Source organism: Carassius carassius, chromosome 38 (assembly GCF_963082965.1).
Source record: "Carassius carassius chromosome 38, fCarCar2.1, whole genome shotgun sequence".
Lineage (NCBI taxonomy): Eukaryota > Metazoa > Chordata > Actinopteri > Cypriniformes > Cyprinidae > Carassius > Carassius carassius.
This window is the reverse complement of record NC_081792.1, coordinates 2,774,982-2,791,321: the sequence shown is the minus strand read 5'-3', so window position 1 is coordinate 2,791,321 and position 16,340 is coordinate 2,774,982. Positions and strand designations below refer to the sequence as shown.

The following is a 16,340-nucleotide window of genomic DNA, read 5'->3' as shown; positions in this document are numbered from 1 at the left end:
CAAGTCCAAAGGGGACACCCAGATTTGAACTGTGGACAACTTGATTACAGACTCACTTTGAAATCATGTCATTGATTATGTCAAGCAAGCCAGATCAAAATAGTAGACCTATTGACTTGCAGACAAATGCTCTGTCGTTGAGCTATAACCCGTACTGCATGAGCACAAACCACAAAAATGAACTTATGTCAAGGATTTGTTTATTCCTAATATGCCAAACTGCAATTAGGCACATGGAATGAACCTGGGACCTCTTAATCTGCAATCAAACGCCGTGCCATTAAGATATAACCCTGTACAGTATGAGCACAAAAAGGCAGGAAGATATGGCTACACATATTCCTAACATTCCAAATCCAAGGGGGCCACCCGGATTTGTCCCGGTAACCTCTTGATCTGCAGTCAAATGCTCTACCATTGAGCTATACCCCCACAGACTCCCTAGATCATAGCCTCACACAAGATGACAGACTCACTTTTGAATAAAGTTTATGGATATGACAAGCATGCCAAATACAAAAAAGATCCTCTCGAGAGGATGCACCACTGAGTTACAATCACATACAGAATCTTTCTGTATAGATATGTTTGCACTTATTCCTAAACTGCCAAATCCACAAGGGGCACCCAGATTTGAAACAAGGACCTATTGATCTGCAGTCAAATGCTCTACCACTGAACTATACCCCCACCACATCTTTGCAGAAAAATGCTCTTTCATTGAGCCATACCCCCACAGACTTCTGTGGTTAGAGCCAAAGATTAAGTTAGACCCTACGATTCAACAATAGCAAACATTGACTCCTTCACTGTAAACTTAGGTCTTTGGTTACTCCAAATCAGAATCAACAACTCTACAACTCAAACCCTCCAAATAAGACAAGTCCAAAGGAGACACCCAGATTTGAACTGTGGACAACTTGATTACAGACTCACTTTGAAATCATGTCGTTGATTATGTTTTTTATTTTTTATTTTTTTTTATTATTATTATTAAGAAATTTCAATCAATAAAATACAATAGATTAAACACAATCAATAGAAAATACAGAACATTGTCTTTACATATCTCTACATTACACATCTTTCCTTTACATAGATAATTTAAAAATGTCCTTCACTTCCTGGCAGCTTCCACATTAAATCATTTAAAATACAATAAACTTTTGGGGTAAAAACATCATAAAAAGAGTCTAACATATTTACACCTTTAAAGTACACATACAGTCTTTCAATATATAATTCTGTTTTTCTTTTAAACACCCTCCAAACATCCAACACAATTTTTTCCTTTTTAGCCACAGTTCTTCTGTCCCATATTGCACTTTTCATTAGCATTACACACAGATTAATGAAACTTTTGTTTTGACACTTTTTTTCCCAACCAAACTTCACAACTCTGTTCCATTCCATTACATTTTCATCCCACTCCTCAGTCACATCTTTAATTAAACATTTACATTTCCTTAAAAAGTCCTCTAGCTCTCTACAATGTAAAAACATATGTAATATCCCCTCTTCCTCTTCCTGGCACACTTTACACAGAGCATTTTCTTCCATTCCTATTTTATTTAAAATAACATCAGTAAAAACCACTTTATGCCTTATAAAATACTCCAAACATTCCAATTTTGTTTCCACACATTTCCCCGTCATGTTTCTCCATATACACTCTTTTTTTAAATCTTTGAATTTCTGCACCCAGTAACCATTTGCAATTGGCTCTTTAAAAACATCATCTCTAAAAGCACAATAAATCATTTTCACAGTACATTCCTTAAAATCATACAGTTTTTCCCCTAATTTCACATGAATACATTTCTCTTTTGGCTCTCCTTCCATACTTTCTATTCTTTTTATCCACTCTTTAGGTATTGCATTTTTAATGATTTCATATTTATTTTTATTACTTGTTCACTGTAATCCTCTTTTGCCTCCTCCATTGCATCTACAATAAATTGTGTAGGTAAAAACCCTTCTTTAAATTCATACAAAACATCTCTCACTCTTGTTATCCCCACTTCCATCTATTTCTTTAAAAAAATTCCTTTGTTTTGTTTTAAAATGTTTTGGTTTAAAAACAGAGGTTGATTTAAAATATTTTCTCTCCCATGTGGATCATACTCAAGTCTATCTAAAAATTTTCCCCAGGCACTAAACATTTCCCTATAAAACTCTGGTAAGCACTCTGTCATCCAATTCTTTGTTTTCATCCATAAAATCCCATCCCCCATGTTAAAATCCCCACATTTGTTTAAAAAATATTCCATTGTCTTTTTCCATGCAGTTTTGTGACCATCATCTAGATATTTTTTTTACTATTTTAATTCTTAAGCTATTTTTTCTCTGTTCAACATTAATCCCATCCCTCCTTTCCCTACTTCTCCTATTAATGTACTATATGCAATTCTTGACGGTTTACTATTCCATAAAAAATCTAAAAAACATTTTTTCAACCTTTTCTCCACCCACATTGGCATAGCAGTCACATATAAAACATACCACAGCTTTGACACCATTAACACATTTAATATTAAAACCTTCCCTTTTAAACTTAATGTCCTCAATTTCCAAAAATTTAACCTTCTTTCAATACCTCTTACTATTTCTTCCCACATTTTTTCTTTAACATTCCTTTCTTCTTTTCCCATTAAAACACCTAAAATCCTTATTTCTTTTGTTTCTTTAAAATGAAATTACTCTGTTAAAACAGTCACTCCTCCAAATCTCATATATATAGTTATTTCTTCATTTATCTTACCTCCTGATCCCCTACAAAACATCTGTACTACTTCCATTACTTTATTAACACTCTCTATATTTTTAACTATTATTGTCGTATCATCTGCATATTGAAATATTTTTTCATTTCCCCCACTTCCTTCAATGTGTATCCCTCTTATGTCTTCATCTATTTTAATAGCTAATCCCAATGGTTCTGCAACTAAAGAATATAAAAGCGCTGATAATGGACATCCTTGTCTTATTGATCTAGTAATTTTAAAACATTCAGTTAAAAAACCATTACACTGTATTCTTGTTATTGCTCCCCTATATAAAATTGTAATCCACTTGATAAAATTTTCCCCAAACCCGTACCTTCTTAAAATTCCAAATAAATATTCATGCTCCACTCTATCAAAAGCCTTTTCGAAATCCAAATTAATAACATATCCTTTTTTGTTTTTTTCTTTCATATATCTTATCCCATCTATTATACTTAAAGTTGTGTCCGCTATATCTTTCCCTTTAACTCCATACACTTGATTTGTTTCAATGATGGTTGGCATTACCTCTTTCAATCTGTTGGCTAAAACTTTTGTTAAAATATTCAGATCTGTATTCAACATTGTAATTGGTCTATAATTTTTTAAGTCTACTTTATCTCCTTTTCTTTTATAGATCAACTTTAATAATCCCATCCCCATTCTCTGATTCATTTCCTCTTTTTTAAAGATCTCTTCATATACTTCTTTTAAAATACTGGTTAAAAAATCTTTAAAAACAATATAAAATTCACTCCCCAAACCATCTATACCTGGACTTTTATTTTTGTTTAATTCACTTATTGTTCTTTTTATCTCTTCTTCTCTTATCTCTTCATCACACTCTTTTTGTCTACTTCTCCTACTGTTGTTTTTATTTGCTTAAGTAACTCCAATTTCTCTTCTTCCTTCAACCCCTCATTACTAAACAGGTTCTCATAATATGCTATTACTTCTTTTAATATTTCCTCATTTGTTTCCACCACTACACCATTTTTTCCTCTTATTTCTTTAATCATTCCAGCTTTCCCTCTTATTTTTTCTAGATCAAAGAAAAATTTTGTACATTTTTCTCCCTCCAAAGTATATTTAGCTTTACTTCTTAGTCTTGCTCCTTCATATTTTTTCTCTTCCATATCTTTCAATATTCCCTCCAGTTCTTTTATTTTTTGTATATCTTTCCCATTCTCATTTAATTCCTTTTCCAATTTTTCTCTTATTTCTCTCTCCTTCTTCCTCTTACATATCTGTATTAATTTGCAATACTTTATTGTGAATTTTTTAACTAAATATTTAACATTTTCCCACCATATCCTTTTATCTTCACTGTACATTTCATTCTCCTTTTCTTTTTCAATAATTTCTTTAATACTTAAAACATACTCCTCATTCTTCAAAACCTCTACATTTAAAACCCATACACCCGGCCTTCTTTTCACTGAACTCCAGTCTACTTGCAAAAAAATTGGTTTATGGTCACTTAAGCTTGATTCTTCATATTTAATGTTACCGATAAATCCTTCAATGTGCCTTGTACACAAAATAAAATCAATCCTTGTCTTACACATAAAATTCCCTACTAATTGCCTCCTTGAATATTCTTTCTTTTTTTCATTTCTTTCTCTCCATACATCAATCATATTATTTTCTTCCATTAATAATTTCAGTTCTTTTCTTCCTTTATCATTTTTAAAAACCATTCCCTCACCCATTTCTAATTTACTAAAAACGGTATTAAAATCACCCATCATAATAACTTCTTTATGCTTTTTTTAAAAATCTCGTAATACATTAAAATATTCCTTCTTTTCATTCTCTACAGTCGGTGCATGAATATTAACTACAATAACTTTTTTCTCCTCATACTCCATTTCAACCGCAATACATTTCCCATCTACGTCATTATATATTGTTTTACATGATACCCCACAGTTTTCTTTTATTAAAATCGCAACTCCTCTTCCAAGCCTCCCATCACCATTGTTATATAAAATCTCTCCCCTCCACCTTTTCCTTATTTCAGTCATGTACTCTTCCCTCCAGTTAGTTTCTTGTAATAAAATCACATCCTCTCCTTTACACATTTCTTTCACCTTTTCAAATTTACGCATGTCCATCAATCCCCTTGCATTAAAAGTAACACAAATTAAAACCATTAAAATAAATAAAAATAAATACATAAAAACCATTATTTTCCATCTTCTCCCTCCAGCCCTCTTAACACTTCATATCTGTAAACTCACTTTTATCACTGTAAACTCAGGTCTTTGGTTACTCCAAATCCGAATCAACGACTCTACAACTCAAAACCTCCAAATAAGACAAGTCCAAAGGAGACACCCAGATTTGAACTGTGGACGACTTGATTACAGACTCACTTTGAAATCATGTCGTTGATTATGTCAAGCAAGCCAGATCCAAAATGTAGACCTATTGATCTGCAGACAAATGCTCTGTCGTTGAGCTATAACCCTGTACTGCATGAGCACAAACCTCAAAAATTAATTTCTGTCAAGGATTTGTTTATTCCTAATATGCCAAGCCCAAATTAGGCACATGGAATGAACCTGGGACCTTCCTAAAAGGCAGGAAGATATGGCTACACATATTCCTAACATGCCAAATGCAAAGGGGGCACCCAGATTTGAACCGGGGACCTCTTGATCTGCAATAAAACGCCTTGCCATTGAGATATAACCCCGTACAGTATGAGCACAAAAAGGCAGGAAGATATGGCTACACATGTTCCTAAAATGCCAAATCCAAAGGGGGGAATCCGGATTTGAACCACGGACCTCTTGATCTGCAGTCAAATGCTCTACCACTGAGCTATACCCCCACAGACTCCCTGGATCATAGCCTCACACAAGATGACAGACTCACTTTTGAATAAAGTTTATGGATATGACAAGCATGCCAAATACAAAAAAGATCCTCTCGAGAGGATGCACCACTGAGTTACAATCACATACAGAATCTTTCTGTATAGATATGTTTGCACTTATTCCTAAACTGCCAAATCCACAAGGGGCACCCAGATTTGAAACAAGGACCTATTGATCTGCAGTCAAATGCTCTACCACTGAACTATACCCCCACCACATCTTTGCAGAAAAATGCTCTTTCATTGAGCCATACCCCCACAGACTTCTGTGGTTAGAGCCAAAGATTAAGTTAGACCCTACGATTCAACAATAGCAAACATTGACTCCTTCACTGTAAACTTAGGTCTTTGGTTACTCCAAATCAGAATCAACAACTCTACAACTCAAACCCTCCAAATAAGACAAGTCCAAAGGAGACACCCAGATTTGAACTGTGGACGACTTGATTACAGACTCACTTTGAAATCATGTCGTTGATTATGTCAACCAAGCAAGATCCAAAACATAGAAATATTGATCTGCAGACAAATGCTCTGTTGTTGAGCTATAACCCCGTACTGCATGAGCACAAACCTCAAAAATGAATTTATGTCAAGGATTTGTTTATTCCTAATATGCCAAGTCCAAATTAGGCACATGGAATGAACCTGGGACCTCTTGATCTGCAATCAAACGCCGTGCCATTAATATATAACACCGTACAGTATGAGCACAAAAAGGCTGGAAGATATGGCTACACATATTCCTAACCTGCCAAATCCAAAGGGGGCATCCAGATTTGAACCAAGGACCTCTTGATCTGCAGTCAAATGCTCTACCACTGAGCTATACCCCCAGAGACTACCTAGACCATAGCCTCACACAAGATGACAGACTCAATTTTGAATAAAGTTTTTGGATATGACAAGCATGCCAGATAAAAAAAGAACCTCTCGAGAGGATGTGCCACTGAGTTACAATCACATACAGAATCTTTCTATATAGATATGTTTGCACTTATTCCTAATCTGCAAAACCGGGGACCTCTTGATCTGCAGTCAAATGCTCTCCCACTGAGCCAAACCCCCAAACCTTTGCAGAAAAATGCTCTTTCATTGAGCCAAACCCCCACAGAATTCTGTGCTTAGAGCCAAAGATTAAGTTACATCCTACGGTTCAACAATATCCAACATTGACTGCTTCACGGTAAACTCAAGTCTTTGGTTACTCCCAATCAGAATCAACAACTCTACAACTCAAAACTTCCAAATAAGACAAGTCCAAAGGGGCACCCAGATTTGAACTGTGGACGACTTGATTACAGACTCACTTTGAAATCATGTCGTTGATTATGTCAAGCAAAGCCAGATCCAAAATGTAGGCCTATTGATCTGCAGACAAATGCTTTGTCGTTGAGCTATAACCCCGTACTGCATGAGCACAAACCTCAAAAATGAACTTATGTCAAGGATTTGTTTATTCCTAATATGCCCAAAGGAGGCACATGGAATGAACCTGGGATTTCTTGATCTACAATGAAACGCTGTGCCATTGAGATATGACCGCATACAATATGAGCACAAAAGGCAGGAAGATATGGCTACAGATATTCCTAACCTGCCAAATCCAAAGGTGGCACCCAGATTTGAACCGGGGACCTCTTGATCTGCAGTCAAATGCTCTACCACTGAGCTATACCCCCACAGACTCCCTGGACCATAGCCTCACACAAGATGACAGACTCAATTTTGAATAACGTTTATGGATATGACAAGCATGCAAGATACAAAAAAGAACCTCTCGAGAGGATGTGCCACTGAGTTACAATCACATACAGAATCTTTCTATATAGATATGTTTGCACTTATTCCTAATTTGCCAAATCCATAAGCGGCACTCGGATTTGAACCGGGGACCTCTTGATCTGCACTCAAATGCTCTACCACTCAACTATGCCCCCACATCTTTGCAGATAAATGCTCTTTCATTCAGCCATACCCCTACAGACTTCTGTGTTTAGAGCCAAAGATTAAGTTAGATCCTACGATTCAACAATATCAAACATTGACTCCTTCAATGTAAACTTAGGTCTTTGGTTACTCCAAATCAGAATCAACAACTCTACAACTCAAACCCTCCAAATAAGACAAGTCCAAAGGAGACACCAAGATTTGAACTGTGGACGACTTGATTACAGACTCACTTTGAAATCATGTCATTGATTGTGTCAAGCAAGCCAGATCCAAAACATAGAAATATTGATCTGCAGACAAATGCTCTGTTATTGAGCTATAACCCCGTACTGCCTGAGCACAAACATCAAAAATGAATTTATGTGAAGGATTTGTTTGTTCCTAATATGCCAAGCCCAAATTAGGCACATAGAATGAACCTGGGACCTCTTAATCTGCAATCAAACGCCGTACCATTGAGATATAACCCTGTACAGTATGAGCACAAAAAGCAGGAAGATATGGCTACACATATTCCTAACATGCCAAATCCAGAGGGGGCATCCAGATTTGAACCAAGGACCTCTTGATCTGCAGTCAAATGCTCTACCACTGAGCTATACCCCCACAGGTTCCCTGGATCATAGCCACACACAACATGACAGACTCACTTTGAAATCATGTCGTTGATTATGTCAAGCAAGCCAGATCAAAATAGTAGACCTATTGACTTGCAGACAAATGCTCTGTTGTTGAGCTATAACCCGTACTGCATGCCAAATGTAAAGGGGGCCCCCGGATTTGAACCGGGGACCTCTTGATCTGCATTCAAATGCTCTACCACTTTTTGCAGTCTTCCGGTGGCGCTGCTCTGTTTGCGACCCGGGCACGCTGTTTACTGCGATCGTCATTTTGTTTGTTGGTTGTTTTTGTTTGCTTGTTGGTTGCGTTGGCTTGTATGTTTGTGAATGTGTTGCTGCGCTGTGGGAACGTGAAGTCAACATGGCAAGATTTATTCATTACATATATCTTGTGTTGCTCATTGTCGGAGTATGTGTACCATGCCAAACTTATTCAGCGGGCATCCAGGCCCAGCATCTTACTACCTACACCCGAGATGCGCTGCTGGCACTCCGACCGTCCCATCTTCCACCTGTGGATTTACCAGCCTGCGTGAGCGCTCGGCCAGGGCGGTCGAGGAAAAGGGGTCGGCGTGGTGGAGCGCGTCGGCGTGGTGGAGCGCGTCAGCGTTTACGATGGAGAGGCAGTAAGCCTCCTCTACCTTCAATGATATTATGCAACGCAAGATCACTTCGCGCTAAAATAGACGAACTTCGGATTAATAACAGAACATGCTCTGAGTATCGCACCTCAAGTTTAATGGTGATCACGGAAATGTGGTTACACAGGGATATCCAAAACTCTCTGATTGACATCGATGGATTTTCACTTGTCAGGGCAGATAGGACTGAACAATCCGGAAAAACGAGAGGTGGCGGCATGGCTGTGTATGTAAGTAACAACTGGTGCAAACAGTACACAGTTAGGGAAACACTTTGCTGTCCGGATGTCGAGATTTTGCATTTGACTATGAGACCGTTTTACCTCCCAAGGGAGTTCGGAAGTGTGGCCATGTGCGTTGTGTACATTCCTCCCAGCGGGAATGCAGCTAGGGCCGCAGCTTGCATTGCTGACTGTGTACACCAAGAACTGCAGCGCGCTCCGGGCGCCCCCGTGTTTGTAGTGGGCGACTTCAACCACTGTAAACTTGAATTAGCACTCCATGGGTTTGAACAATATATCAAGTGCAGCACACGTGAAAACAAGACTATTGACAAATGTTATGGCAATGTTAAAAATGCCTATGTAGCCAAACCAAAAGCCCCATTGGCCAATTCAGACCGCAACGTGATTCACTTAATTCCCATCTACAAAACCATGCTGAAATGCAGCAAGCCACAAGTGAAAACAGTCAGTGTGTGGTCTGATGAGGGGATAGAAACACTAAAAGGATGCTTCTTGTGTACAGATTGGAGTGTGTTTCACGACACAGGTATTGATGTTACAACAGAGACAATCACAGACTATATAAATTATTGCATAGATAGCGTCCTTACAAAGAAAGAGGTTGTGGTTTACCCAAGTAATAAGCCTTACGTAACCAAGGAAATAAAGGACTGCATAAATCGAAAAAAGGTAGCTTTTAGAAATAATGACAGAATTGAGCTAAAAGTGGTGCAAAAGGAACTGAACCAACTGCTTAATAAAGCCAGAAAGAAGCAAAAGGAAGTAATTGAAAGCCACTTTACAACCACAAATTCGAAAAAAATCTGGGACTCAATGAAAACTATCACTAACATGTCACCAAGTAAAGTACATATAACCACTACAGATGACTGGATGAAAGCTAATGAATTTAATGACTTTTACCTTAGATTTCAAACTCAGGATTTTAACAATGATTGCACTAGTATCCTAAACTTCATCAGCACGGATTTGAACATAGGACATGAGATAGACTGGTTACAGATACAGTCACTGTTCCAGCATCAGTGTACTAGGAAGGCTAAGGGTCCAGATGGAATCTCTGCCCGCTTACTGAAAACATGTGCGGAGGAGCTTGTTCCAGCCTGGTGCCCTATCTTTCAGCGATCACTTGACTCTCACATCATCCCAGCCCTATGGAAAAAGACTGTTATTATTCCAGTACCAAAGAAACCCTGTCCCAAGGAGAACAATGATTTTAGACCAGTAGCATTGACATCCATTGTAATGAAGTGTTTTGAGAAATATATGGTGTCTCTTTTAAAAACTGAGGTTAACAAAAAGTTAGATCCCTGGCAGTTTGCCTATAAACGGGGTAGGAGTACAGATGATGCTATAAGTAGCATCACCCACCTAGTCCTTAAGCACTTGGAGGACCCGAAGGCCTACGCACACTTACTTTTTATAGATTTTAGTTCGGCCTTCAATACGATTCAGCCAGTTATTTTACTTGAGACACTTAAAAATATGGGTGTAAGCTCTTTTATTGTTGAATGGTATTACTCCTTTTTAACTAATAGGACACAATATGTTAAAGTACACAAGGCAGTCTCAGATCCCAAATCCATCAGCACGGGGGCACCACAGGGTTGTGTGAGCTCCCCTGTCCTTTTTACTATCTATACCAATGAATGTGTGATTAAACATCCACACAATTATATTGTTAAATTCTCTGATGACACTGCTATCCTTAGCTTATTGTTTCGAGACCAAGACACAGTCTCCTACCATTCAGAAATTAAACAGTTTGTGGACTGGTGTGATGCTCACCATCTGATGGTTAACGTCATTAAAACAGAGGAGATGATATTTGACCCAAGATCAATCTGTGAACCTAATCCTGTACTTATTCATAACAAACCAATACGCCAGGTTACGTCATATAAGTATCTGGGTGTTTTTATTGACTGTTCCCTTACCTGGCACATTCATGTTGAAAATCTTTGCACCAGGTTGCAACAAAGGATATACTTTTTAAGAAGGTTAAGACTGTTTGGTGTTAACAGCAAAATCTTGCTTCTGTTTTTCGAAATTATTTTAGAGAGTGTGATACGTTATAGCATGCAGACCTGGTATGGTAATCTTTCAGTTCAGCTTAAATCTAAGTTGGGGCGGCTGATCAATACAGCTTTTAAAATTGTAGGCTACCAAGAACAGTGCTACCTTCAGTCACTGTATGAAAAATCTGTGCTCAGGGAGGCAAATAAGATTCTGGATGATCCATCCCACATTCTGAATAAGGAAATAGAGTTGTTACCCTCAGGTAAACGATTTAGAATGCCGTACTGCAGGTTAAAGAGGTATAAAAACTCATTCATCCCAGCTGCCAATAAGATGCTAAACAGTAGCAAATGACGGTTACCTACTTGTATACTTTTTATCCCCACTGTGTTGTGCAATTATTATTCTAAATTAATTTTTGTAATTTTCACGATACAGTGTAATGACGCATGTTTGTATTGTTTATATTCTGTGTATTTTTTATGTGGTACGTTGTAAGTGTGTGTCGCAGTGACTGTAGCCCAAGACAAATTTCCCCCCTGGGGGACATTAAAGTATATTTTATATTTATCTTTATATTATCTACCACTGAGCTATACCCCCAAAGCCTCCCTGGATCATCGCCTCACACAAGATGACAGACTCAATTTTGAATAAAGTTTTTGGATATGACAAGCATGCCAGATACAAAAAAAGAACCTCTCGAGAGGATGTGCCACTGAGTTACAATCACATACAGAATCTTTCTATATAGATATGTTTGCACTTATTCCTAATCTGCCAAATCCATAAGCGGCACTCAGATTTGAACTGTGGACCTCTTGATCTGCACTCAAATGCTCTACCACTGAACTATGCCCCCACATCTTTGCAGAAAAATGCTCTTTCATTAAGCTATACCCCAACAGACTTCTGTGCTTTGAGCCAAAGATTAAGTTAGATCCTACGATTCAACAATATCAAACATTGACTCCTTCACTGTAAACTCAGGTCTTTGGTTACTCCAAATCAGAATCAGCAACTCTACAACTCAAAACCTCCAAATGAGACAAGTCCAAAGGGGAAACCCAGATTTGAACTTTGGACGACTTGATTACAGACTCACTTTGAAATCATGTCGTTGATTATGTCAAGCAAGAAAGATCCAAAATGTAGACCTACTGATCTGCAGACAAATGCTCTGTTGTTGAGCTATAACCCCGTACTGCAAGAGCACAAACCTCAAAAATGAATTCATGTCAAGGATTTGTTTATTCCTAATATGCCAAACTCAAATTAGGCACATGGAATGAACCTGGGACCTCTTAATCTGCAATCAAACGCCGTGCCATTGAGATATATCCCTGTACAGTATGAGCACAAAAAGGCAGGAAGATATGGCTACACATATTCCTAACATGCCAATTCCAAAGGGGGCACCCAGATTTGAACCAGGGACCTCTTGATCTGCAGTCAAATGCTCTACCACTGAGCTATACCCCCACAGACTCCCTGGATCATAGCCTCACACAAGATGACAGACTCACTTTTGAATAAAGTTTTTGGATATGACAAGCATGCCAGATACAAAAAAGAACCTCTCGAGAGGATGTGCCACTGAGTTACAATCACATACAGAATCTTTCTATATAGCTATGTTTGCACTTATTCCTAATCTGCCAAATCCATAAACTGACTCGGATTTGAACCGAGGACCTCTTGATCTGCACTCAAATGCTCTACCACTGAACTATGCCCCGACATCTTTGCAGAAAAATGCTCTTTCATTAAGCCATACCCCTACAGACTTCTGTGTTTAGAGCCAAAGATTAAGTTTGATCTTACGATTCAACAATATCAAACATTGACTCCTTCACTGTAAACTTAGGTCTTTGGTTACTCAAAATCAGAATCAACAACTCTACAACTCAAACCCTCTAAATAAGACAAGTCCAAAGGAGACACCCAGATTTGAACTGTGGGCTACTTAATTACAGACTCACAATGAAATCATGTCGTTGATTATGTCAAGCAAGACAGATCCAAAATGTAGACCTATTGATCTGCGGACAAATGCTCTGTTGTTGAGCTATAACCCCGTACTGCATGAGCACAAACCTCAAAAATGAATTTATGTCAAGGATTTGTTTATTCCTAATATGCCAAGCTCAAATTAGGCACAGGGAATGAACCTGGGACCTCTTGATCTGCAATCAAACGCCGTGCCATTGAGATATAACCCTGTACAGTATGAGCACAAAAAGGCAGGAAGATATGGCTACACATATTCCTAACATGCCAAATCCAAAGGGGGCATCCGGATTTGAACCGGGGACCTCTTGATCTGCAGTCAAATGCTCTACCACTGAGTTATACCCCCACAGGCTCCCTGGATCATCGCCTCACACAAGATGACAGACTCACTTTTTGAATAAAGTTTTTGGATATGACAAGCATGCCAGATACAAAAAAGAACCTCTCGAGAGGATGTGCCACTGAGTGGCAATAACATACAGAATCTTTCTATATAGATATGTTTGCTCTTATTCCTAATCTGCCAAATCCATAAGCGGCACTCGGATTTGAACCGTGGACCTTTTGATCTGCACTCAAATGCTCTACCACTGAACTATGCCCCCACATCTTTGCAGAAAAATGCTCTTTCATTAAGCTATACCCCTACAGACTTCTCTGCTTCGAGCCAAAGATTAAGTTAGATCCTACGATTCAACAATATCAAACATTGACTCCTTCACTGTAAACTCAGGTCTTTGGTTACTCCAAATCAGAATCAGCAACTCTACAACTCAAAACCTCCAAATAAGGCAAGTCCAAAGGAGACACCCAGATTTGAACTGTGGACGACTTGATTACAGACTCACTTTGAAATCATGTCGTTGATTATGTCAAGCAAACCAGATCCAAAACGTAGACCTATTGATCTGCAGACAAATGCTCTGTTGTTGAGCTATAACCCCGTACTGCATGAGCACAAACATCAAAAATGAATTCATGTCAAGGATTTGTTTATTCCTAATATGCCAAGCCCAAATTAGGCACAAGGAATGAACCTGGGACCTTCCTAAAAGGCAGGAAGATATGGCTACACATATTCCTAACATGCCAAATGCAAAGGGGGCACCCAGATTTGAACCGGGGACCTCTTGATCTGCAATCAAATGCTGTGCCATTGAGATATAACCCTGTACAGTATGAGCACAAAAGGCAGGAAGATATGGCTACACATATTCCTAACATGCCAAATCCAAAGGGGGCATCCGGATTTAAATCAGGGACCTCTTGATCTGCAGTCAAATGCTCTACCACTAAGCCATACCCCTACAGACTTCTGTGTTTAGAGCCAAAGATTAAGTTAGATCCTACGATTCAACAATATCAAACATTGACTGCTTCACTGTAAACTTAGGTCTTTGGTTACTCAAAATCAGAATCAACAACTCTACAACTCAAACCCTTTAAATAAGACAAGTCCAAAGGAGACACCCAGGTTTGAACTGTGGACGACTTGATTACAGACTCACTTTGAAATCATGTCGTTGATTATGTCAAGCAAGCCAGATCCAAAATGTAGACCTATTGATCTGCAGACAAATGCTGTGTTGTTGAGCTATAACCCCGTACTGCATGAGCACAAACCTCAAAAATGAATTCATGTCAAGGATTTGTTTATTCCTAATATGCCAAGCTCAAATTAAGCACAGGGAATTAACCTGGGACCTCTTGATCTGCAATCAAACGCCGTGCCATTGAGATATAACCCTGTACAGTATGAGCAAAAAAAGGCAGGAAGATATGGCTACACATATTCCTAACATGCCAAATCCAAAGGGGGCATTCGGATTTGAACCGGGGACCTCTTGATCTGCAGTCAAATGTTCTACCACTGAGCTATACCCCCACAGACTCCCTGGATCATAGCCTCACACAAGATGACAGACTCACTTTTGAATAACGTTTATGGATATGACAAGCATGCCAAATACAAAAAAGATCCTCTCGAGAGGATGCACCACTGACTTACAATCACATAGAATCTTTCTATATAGATATGTTTGCACTTATTCCTAAACTGCCAAATCCACAAGGGGCACCCAGATTTGAACCAGGGACCTTTTAATATGCAGTCAAATGCTCTACCACTGAACTACACCCCCACATCTTTGCAGAAAAATGCTCTTTCATTGAGCCATACCCCCACAGACTTCTGTGCTTAGAGCCAAAGATTAAGTTAGATCCTACGATTCAATAATATCAAACATTGACTGCTTCACTGTAAACTCAGGTCTTTGGTTACTCCAAATCCGAATCAACAACTCTACAACTCAAAACCTCCAAATAAGACAAGTCCAAAGGGGACACCCAGATTTGAACTGTGGACAACTTGATTACAGAATCACTTTGAAATCATGTCGTTGATTATGTCAAGCAAGCCAGATCCAAAACGCAGAACTATTGATCTGCAGACAAATGCTCTGTCGTTGAGCTATAACCCCGTACTGCAAGAGCACAAACCTCAAAAATGAATTTATGTCAAGGATTTATTTATTCCTAATATGCCAAGCCCAAATTAGGCACATGGAATGAACCTGGGACCTCTTGATCTTCAATCAATTGCCGTGCCTTTGAGATATAACCCCGTACAGTATGAGCACAAAAAGGCAGGAAGATATGGCAACACATATTCCTAACATGCCAAATCCAAAGGGGGCACCCGGATTTGAACCGGGGACCTCTCGATCTGCAGTCAAATGCTCTACCACTGAGCTATACCCCCACAGACTCCCTGGATCATAGCCTCACACAAGATGACAGACTCACTTTTGAATAAAGTTTTTGGATATGACAAGCATGCCAGATACAAAAAATAGCCTCTCGAGAGGAAGTGTGTAACCCATTACACATGATAAATTTGTGTCAACTTTACAAACGGACCAGTGGGCTCAAAAGATTAGGTTCGTCCGGAGAGAGAGACGATACAGCAGCAGTGAATACTCAAACAAAAGGATGAGGTAAGAAAAGTTTGAATTTACTGAATATGTTCTTTTCTTTTCACCTTGTTATTAGGTTGTAATGATTACTCAATTTGTTGAACATGGACCCATATAACCTCACACAGGCTTAAGGAGAACAATAGAAAATGAAACCAACAAAACAAAACAAAATTTCATTCACTCTTGAATGTAAATACTCAGAAAGTCCAAAAGTTGGATGTT

General features: G+C 38.6%; 8 non-coding genes across 8 annotated transcripts; all 8 read right to left on the bottom strand.

Annotated features, from left to right (window-relative positions):
• Nucleotides 1-5,532: 5,532 nt before the first annotated feature.
• trnac-gca (transfer RNA cysteine (anticodon GCA)) lies at nt 5,533-5,604 on the bottom strand. Its single transcript has one exon. It is a non-coding gene; the product is annotated as a tRNA-Cys (tRNA).
• An 809-nt stretch (nt 5,605-6,413) lies between these two features.
• On the bottom strand, nt 6,414-6,485 carry trnac-gca (transfer RNA cysteine (anticodon GCA)). The gene has a single exon. It is a non-coding gene; the product is annotated as a tRNA-Cys (tRNA).
• A 774-nt stretch (nt 6,486-7,259) lies between these two features.
• On the bottom strand, nt 7,260-7,331 carry trnac-gca (transfer RNA cysteine (anticodon GCA)). The gene has a single exon. It is a non-coding gene; the product is annotated as a tRNA-Cys (tRNA).
• Nucleotides 7,332-8,136: 805 nt separating this feature from the next.
• Nucleotides 8,137-8,208, bottom strand: trnac-gca (transfer RNA cysteine (anticodon GCA)). Its single transcript has one exon. It is a non-coding gene; the product is annotated as a tRNA-Cys (tRNA).
• A 4,329-nt stretch (nt 8,209-12,537) lies between these two features.
• Nucleotides 12,538-12,609, bottom strand: trnac-gca (transfer RNA cysteine (anticodon GCA)). The gene has a single exon. It is a non-coding gene; the product is annotated as a tRNA-Cys (tRNA).
• Nucleotides 12,610-13,414: 805 nt separating this feature from the next.
• Nucleotides 13,415-13,486, bottom strand: trnac-gca (transfer RNA cysteine (anticodon GCA)). Its single transcript has one exon. It is a non-coding gene; the product is annotated as a tRNA-Cys (tRNA).
• A 1,467-nt stretch (nt 13,487-14,953) lies between these two features.
• trnac-gca (transfer RNA cysteine (anticodon GCA)) lies at nt 14,954-15,025 on the bottom strand. The gene has a single exon. It is a non-coding gene; the product is annotated as a tRNA-Cys (tRNA).
• Nucleotides 15,026-15,829: 804 nt separating this feature from the next.
• On the bottom strand, nt 15,830-15,901 carry trnac-gca (transfer RNA cysteine (anticodon GCA)). The gene has a single exon. It is a non-coding gene; the product is annotated as a tRNA-Cys (tRNA).
• Between the last annotated feature and the right edge of the window lie 439 nt (nt 15,902-16,340).